Genomic DNA, 8,787 nt, shown 5'->3' on the forward strand with positions numbered 1-8,787 from the left:
GTTATTATTTGTGTGACCAAATGAAACTAATTTAATTTGTCATAAAACTATGTTGACAAGATAATAAAATTAAAGGGTTAAAACCTCTCTTATAAATGATTGATTTTGTATACGTCCACTAAGTGGCATACAAAATTAACGATGTTCGAGATAATTTTATTTGTCATAAAGTTACGTTGACAAGATAGTTAATGGTAAAACCTCCTCTTACAAATGTTGATTTTGTATACGTCCACACTATCGTGACAAAGGTATTTTGAGGTGTTGGTAAATTTAAATAGTATTGTTAGAGGAATCAATATTATTTTAAATTTAGAAGTCTTGACCAAATATTTGATTAAAGATAGACCAACTATTAATTTTATTCGTTATAAAGTAAGGTTGACGAGATAATAAAATTAAATGATAAAATTTCTCTTTGAATTTGTATCGTCCACACTAACGTGGCATACAAAATTCATGGGATTTTTAAGGAGTTGGTCTTAACCAAATATTTTTGTGATTCTTAGACTGTCAAATGGTGCTGATATACTTTAGGATAGACTTAGTGGTCCCAATTATAATTGATCGAAATAGGATTCGACATTAAGGTAGATCGTCCTCTGTAACTAAGAACAATATAGTGTATTTTATTCATTAGTTGAAACACGTTTAGTGGTGTTATCTACCGTAACCTAGAGTGTAGATACGATGCCATTAATCACGTCTGCAATTCATTGCAGGTTCCGTGAAACCCGACAACTAAATGAAAATAAAAACATCATCCACATGGGCACTGCTGTAAGTTGCAGAGGGAGATGTTTATCTTTTGATAAAAATAAAACATGGATTTTTTAGTAATTATCTTTACGCACCAAGTTTAGAAAGAACTAGTTTTCGGTTTAAACTATTCAAAGAACATGATATTCGCCTTTTAATAACAAAGTCTTATTAAGAAAAGAGGAAGTTATCCGCCTGCACGCGTTGGCAATTTATAAATCCAATAACTCTCACGACGCAACAAATGGAAATTAGTAACACATCTTCTAACTTTAAGAGAAAGTAACTTCGAAATGAACCAATTATATCTTCGGCATCTAAGGCTTAGTTATATTAACTTGAGTATGATCTTTGGTAGCCGATGAACTTTTGGTTCATTAGTAGTGGAAATCTTCCAACCTGTGAGTCTTACTTGAAGGAAAAATAACCAAGAAGCTTTCAAGTCTAAGGGTATGGAGTCAAAGATATGTTGAAATTGGTTCATTCGATTCATGTGATCTATGACTATCCAAGAAGAGGTTGTTTCAAATATTTCGTCTATTTTAAAGACAACTATTCGATATACGGATACATTTACTTGATGTGCCACAAGTCTAAGTGCTTGATTAGTTCAAAGAGTATGAGGTGATGTGGAAATGTCAAGGTAAAGTATCAAGACACTACGAGATCGTAGTGGCAAGTACCTCGGGAGAATTTAGAGTCACTTATCAAGTAGGATTCATCCCAACTAACTACACCTGGTATATCCCAACAGAATGGTGTAGAAAAGGAAGGTATAGGACTCTTATGGAAATAAGTAGATTGATGATGAGTTATTTAGAAAATTACCAAATTTATTTTAAGGATATACTCGAAACGGAAGTGAACATAATACCTTCCAAAGTCGAACTCTCTACTCATATAGAATCACTGAATTAAGCCTAATTTCAAGCATATTCGGATTCGATAGTCCACACATATCTCAAGAGAGACAATGATAAGTTCGACAGGATTCACTTGTTTGTGGGTTATCCTAGAGAAATGAAAGTAGGTTTATAGTCTTAAAAATCGGAAGGTTATTGTTAGCATCAACGACCGATTTTATAAAAGGACTATAAATAAACCACGCCCATAAGTAAATTTGTTTCTAAGGAAATAATAAAGGATACGCCTAATCTAGTACCAACTGCATAAGATGAAATATCACAAGAACCGCAATACGATCATAAATGATACACAATTAGATAGTGCCTCATCGTAGTGGGAGGGGTTAGCAACCTAAAAAGATTTATGTTTTGGGAGAGTTTTTGACTCGATCCCTGAGGACATGAACCCGATCTCTGGACATATGATTAAACACTCCAAGATAAAGATGCAATATCTTGCAAAGAGTAATGAATAACATAATTAGAATATATGTATTCTAATAAAATCTGAAGCTTATAGAACCACCAAATGGTATAAAAGTCTGGGTGTAAAAGGTCTATATTAGGAAAAGAGGGATAGAAGGTAGAACTTTCAAAGCAAGGCTAGATGAAAAGGAAACTTTTTCACCGGTAGCCATGCTTAAGTCTATCCGATTCTTTTATCTATTGGCAAGTGGATGTCAAGACAACATTCCTTAATGGAAGTCTCAAGAAAACATCCATATAAAGCAACCGGAAGCATTGCAAAGGGCTAAGAGCATCTTGTGTGTAAGCTCAATCAGTCTATGGACTGAGGCAAAGCTTCAAGGTCTTGGAACATCTGGTTTATCAAAGTAATCCAGATCTATGGATTTAGTAACCGGATAAGTCTTGTGTATACAAAAGGTGTGATGGAAACGTGGTGGTATTTCTTGTACTATACTTAGATAACATTTTTGGTAGTTGGAAATAATATCAAAATGTTGTCAGAAGTAAGAGTATGGTTGTCCAAACAATTCGATATAAAGGACTTGGGAGAATGTATATATTCTTGAGATCAAAGTAATAAAGGATCGCAAGAAAAGAATATTTTACTTATCCCAAGTTTCATACATCGAAAAAATCCTTGCTCGTTTTAAGCATACAAAACTCCAAGAAAGGTTTCTTACCTTTTCAGGATGGAGTAACTTTATCTAAAGATATGTCTCTGTAGACATCAAAGGAGATAAAGGAAATAAAGGCAGTTCTTTATGCTACGGCTGTTGGAACCCTAATGTATGCTATGCGAGAAATCTGTTTGCCAAGGCATAGTTAGCGGATATCAAGTAACCCTGGACAAGGACCTTGGATTGAAGTACCTTAGAGGCACTAGAGATTATATGTTAGCTTACAAGGCGCTTAATTTAGTCCTCGGGTTGTATGGATTTTGACTTCCAATGATAGGGACATAATAAGTCAACCTCGGGTTTTATGTTTACTTTAGAGGTAAAGTGGAAGAGTGATAATAGGTGTTTTTGACTCCACCATGTGCTTAGTATACGGAGCCTCCGAGGTAGCCATAAAAGTCGAATGACTCAATAACCTCAAGATAGACTTAGATATGATTTCTGGTTTGTTCAAAATTATTACAATTTATTGTAATAATGTTGGTGCAGCAAACTCAAGAAACCATAAGTCTATAAGGCAAGTAAACACAATAACGCAAGTACCACCCAATACGAGGAATCGTATAAACGAGGAGAAGTTGCTGCCTAGATTGCATCGGTGATGACCTATAGATACTTTCACTAAGGTCCTTAAGGCAAGAGCTTTGATGGGCGTGAAGGGACGGAATCGGATGTATGGCAGATATGACAATTAGTCTTTAGTATAAGTGGGAGATCATAGAGTGTACACTAAAAGCCTAGCTTTTGGTATAAACATTTATCTAGAAATAAGAATCACATTGATCAAATGTCTACATTTGTGATAAATGTAGTTGTTCAATTAATTTATATTGTAGATAACATGGTGTGTGTGTCACACACAGAGGATCATGTTATCAACCTTATAAATTATAAATAGTAGCTCACACCAAGATGGAAAGGAACAAACCATTGAAGGTCGTAGTGTAATTAGGTATTAGTTTATCTTAACTATATAATTACACTAGTACACTTAGAGTGTATTGAGTAGGACCATTAGAGGTTTCTTTTATATCGACTTTATAAAGAAACAAAGACCTCGATTATTATGGAAGTGTGCTCTTAATCCTAATATAATAACAAGCACATATATTTGATATTTATTTTATTTAATAATGGGTGAGATTTAGTTCGATGAATCAATAAGCCAGATAAGTTGAGAGATGATATCACTTATGTTGGTGTTTGATTATAGAAGGAAACCGTGTCCTAGAGATACTAGGTTGAGAATGTCTCCAAGAGGAGCTCAAAAGGATTGTTATGTTAAACCCCGTGGACTTAGTCCGACATGATGATAAAGTTGAGTGGTACTACTGAGCTAGATATTAATTAAGTGAGTTGTCAAGAACTTACTTAATTAGTGGACATTGTTATCTTAAACACGGAGAGACTAACACACCATAATAAGAAGGAGCCCAAAATGTAATTGGGATTGATGCGGTAGCAATAATAATTTCTCAGTGGAATGAATTATTATGATAAAATTAAATTGTGTGTTCAGGAATGCTTAATTTTATCGGAGACCAAAACCATTCCTCCTCTCGTCCCTATCGTAGCCTCTTAATTATGAGTACTATACCCACCATACCCACCTTCTTACCCATCCTATGGGGCCGGCCAAGCTAGCTTGGAGACCAAGCTACAACTTTGGTTCATGGGTGAATTATGAGCAACTCGGCTTAGGTGGTCGGCCCTATTAAAATAAAAAGGAATTTTATTTTAAAATTTTTCTCATGTGGATAACATGATTTAAAAGAGAGTTTAAAAATTTAAATCTTTCCTTTATAAGATTTTACAAAAGATTAAGAGAAGAGTTAAATCTCTTTCCTTATTCAGATTAAAAGGTTGATTTTAATTTTGGTAAAACTTTCCTTTTAATCATGTTCATGATTTAAAGAGAGTTTAAAATTAAATATCTCTTTATAAAGCTTCTACAAGGATTAAGAAAAGATTAGATATCTTTCCTTATTCGTAGATTGAAGAGATTTTAATTTTAAAGATAACTTTCTTTTATCCACATGTTTAAAAGAAATATTTTAATTTATAAAATTTCCTTTTATATCATCAAGGAAAAATTATTAGAGAAATTTTTATAAAATTCCGGAAATAAATTAAGTTTTAATTCTTGATGAATTAAATTTCCCTTGCTTGGTTTAAAGTGGCCCACATTGTTGATGAGAAAATATTATTTTAATTAAATAAATTTTCCTTATCAATGGAAAAGAATTAAGGAAATTTTATTTAAATTTCCTTATTTGCTAAGGCCAAGGATTATAAAAGAGAGGGAGAGGTGCCTTCATGGTGAACAACTCTATTATTTTTCCTCTCTTTTTCTTCCTTGTGTGGTCGGCCATCCTCTCCTCCTTTCTTCTCTTGATGGCCGAACCTCATCCTTCTTGTGGAGACCCATATGGTGGCCGAATCAAGTTTAGAAGAAGAAGAAGAAGGAGAGAAAGAAAGCTTTGTTTCTAGCATCCCTTGGAGCATGTTGGTGGTGGCGAACCTCTTCATCCTAGAAGAAGTTTTGATGGCCGAAATTGCAAGGAAGAAGAAGGTGCTTGGTGGTTCTCAGTAGATCGTCGCCCACACAACGTCCGAGGTTGAAGAGGAATACTGTAGAAGATCAAGAGGTTTTCTAAAAGGTATAACTAGTAATTTTTCTTTCCGATCATACTAGTTATTTTGGAAATAATACTAAATACAAGAGGCATACGATTCTAGGTTTCAATTTGTTTTCGATATAGTGTTCTTTTGTTTTTCTTGTGATTTGATTGTTCTTTTCGGTTAACCTAAAGTTATTTTAGGAAATTAAATATTAGCTTTCTATAAAAGGTTTTGTCTAGTCGGTGGTGGTTGCTCCCATATCCAAGAAGGCCATGTGCCTCGCCACGTCAGTACTGGGAACCGATTATGGAAATTAATATTTAATGGAATTAATAACTTAAGGTGACTTGGGTCGAACGTGTTAAGTTCCGCAGGAGATCCAAGTCAAAACCTAAAAGAACAAATAGATTAAGTTTTGGATCAAACGTGTTAAGTTCCGCAGGCGATTCAAAATTTAATTTAAAAGAACACATGGTAGCTAGGAAAAGGTTCAGACCTTTGTACAAAATTTTTGTACAGTGGAACCTCTAGGTTTTCCGAGTAGCAACCAACAATATCCACACGAATAAGTGTTCGTTTGTCTCATAAACTCGTAAAATGGAGAAGGCAACCACCTAAGGTTGTGCTAGCAACCTTGATAGGAGATCTCAGTCTAGAGGAGAAGAGAAGAGGAAGGAGAATGAAGAAGTTCACCAAAATGAGAGAAAAAATGCTTAAGTATTTTCATCCAATGAAAATACTCAATGAGCATTAATTCAATTAATGAACATTAATGAATATTTACACTCCATTAAGGACCACATTTGAACCTCTTAATTCAATTTCAAAAATTGAATGATTCATTTAATTTTGAAATTCAATAAATCAATCTCCATTAATCCTCTTAGTGAATGAAAGTCACTTGAGTCTAACTCAAGTCTAATACACTTGAGTCTAACTCAAGTCCAATTCAATCGAGTCTTACTCAATTGATTTCATGCAATTTCAAGTATAATGAATATCTATTTTATTAATTCGTATTGACTCCTTGAGTCTAGTTTGAATTGGACTCAATCCAATAATTAGATCCAATTGAATCTAACTCAATAAATCCAATTCGGATTAGACTTAATCCAATGATTCATCATATGAACTCATCTCCAAATCTACTTATTCTTTATGTGTGATCCAATAGGTTCTTGTAACGTTGGCAATATATCCAAATCAATATTTAGATACATAAGCAATGAGTGACATCTAGCAAGACATCATTGCTATCCAAGTGACGAGAAAGTCGAGATCCGACCTAACCTATCCGTGGCTATTATCTTGAATGACTTGGTCCCTCTATCCTTGATATCTAGATTGATCAATGAGGCATAGACTGTGTCATCCTCTTATCAACCTTTTGTGTTTTTTGATCTCTAAGTAGACGCACTCAATCAAATAAGCTCAATATCTCATATTGACTCATTTGCGCATGGTCATGCTTTCTTGTGTCCTACTAATCAACGGGCCCACAAATATCGCTTCCATCATATAGAAGGGATATATCCCATCTACATCACTCATATCCCTCCACACAATTCATTGCAAACCTAGTGATCAACTTTATTATCCACCTTGTTACAGGTGACGTTTGCCGATACCAAAGTACACAATGTTGATGCGGGAAGCATCGAAGATCTAACCTATGTTTTGATTATGTCAAATGGTTCAAAATTAAGGTGTTTTTTATCTAACATGTATGAATGAATTTGCAGGAAAGTCCTAACTGCGGCTAGGCAAGTGGAAAACCCTAAGGGGTAGTAACCTTAGGTCCTAGGGGGTGGTAACCCTAGGTGGTGGAAAACCCTAAGGGGCTGTAACCTTAGGTCCTAGGGGGTGGTAACCCTAGGTGGAGGAAAATCCTAAGGGGCGGTAACCTTAGGTCCTAGGGGGAGGTAACCCTAGGTGGCGGAAAACCCTAGGGGGTGGTAACCCTAGGTCCTAGGGGGTGGTAACCCTAGGAAAAAAGTCCAGTCGGTCTGGAGGACCGGACTGGCAACAGGTATGCTCTCCTGAGTGGAGTAGGTGAGGACGTGTTCCCCACGGAGGAAACAGTAGGCGTCGGTTCGACCTAGGGTTTCCGGTCGAAAATCCGAAGTCAAAACCGGACAACCCGAAAGATGTCAACTTATTTGTTTTATTTGATATTTGTCTAACTCTGTTTTGTAGGAAACTAACATTTCTTCAGGGTCAGGCTTAGCCATGATCGGTCGATCGAACGACCTGATTGGTCGATCGAACCGCAGTACAAAAGGACTAGATTTCTAGATTGCAGGTCAGGCTCAGTCGAGGGATCGGTCGACCGAACCTGGGAATCAGTCGATCGAACCAAGGATGGGAGCTGACCAGATCGAAGCCGAGGGGATCGAATCGGATAAGTAGGTCATCTGATCGGTCGACTAAACCTTGGGATCGATCGACCGAATCAAGGATAGGACTTGACCAGATCGAAGCCGAGCGAGCGGATCGGATGAGGAGGAGATCATTTGATCGATCGACCAAACGTGGGGATCGGTCGACCGATCCACTTCGGGTCAACCCTGATCCCGAGCTTTGAGGATCTGGATCAATCCTGCAGAAGCTATAAAAGTAGCATCGGGGAGCAGCTTCGACAATGACCGAAAATTGAACAACCTGTGCTCTTGTACGCCGCTCTGAATGCTCCAACTACGCTCTATGACTCCGACAACTGACGACGACTTTCTTCATCTGTTTGTACTGTCGGTATAATTCGTTATTCAGTACTTGTACTTTAAAATTGTAAAAGATTTACGGATTGATAGTGATTGCCCACCGAAAGCGATCAACGATCGCGGGCCTTGGAGTAGGAGTCGCTCAAGGCTCCGAATCAAGTAAAAATACGTGGGTCTTCTTGTGTGTTTTATTTTTCGCTGCTTTACTCGAACGTTTTTGAAAATGATAAGTGAAAGTCACGAGTGTTATTCACCCCCCCCCCCTCTATAGCGCGTCTAGATCTAACAATTGGTCTGGAGGACCGGACTGGCAATAGGTATGCTCTCCTAAGTGGAATAGGTGAGAACGCATTCCCCGCGGAGGGAACAGTAGGCGTCGGTTCGACCTAGGGTTTTCAGTCGGAAATCCGAAGTCAGAACTGGACAACCCGAAAGCTGTCAACTTATTTATTTTATTTGCTATTTATCTAACTCTATTTTGCAGGAAACTAACATTTCTACAGGGTCAGACTTAGCCATGATTGGTTGACCGAACGACCTGATTGGTCGACCGAACCGCGGCACAAAAGGACCAGATTTCCATATTGCAGATTGGGCTCAGTCGAGGAATCGATCGACCGAACCTGGGGATCAGTC

The sequence above is a fragment of the Zingiber officinale genome, chromosome 8A (assembly GCF_018446385.1).
Source record: "Zingiber officinale cultivar Zhangliang chromosome 8A, Zo_v1.1, whole genome shotgun sequence".
Taxonomy (NCBI): Eukaryota; Viridiplantae; Streptophyta; class Magnoliopsida; order Zingiberales; family Zingiberaceae; genus Zingiber; species Zingiber officinale.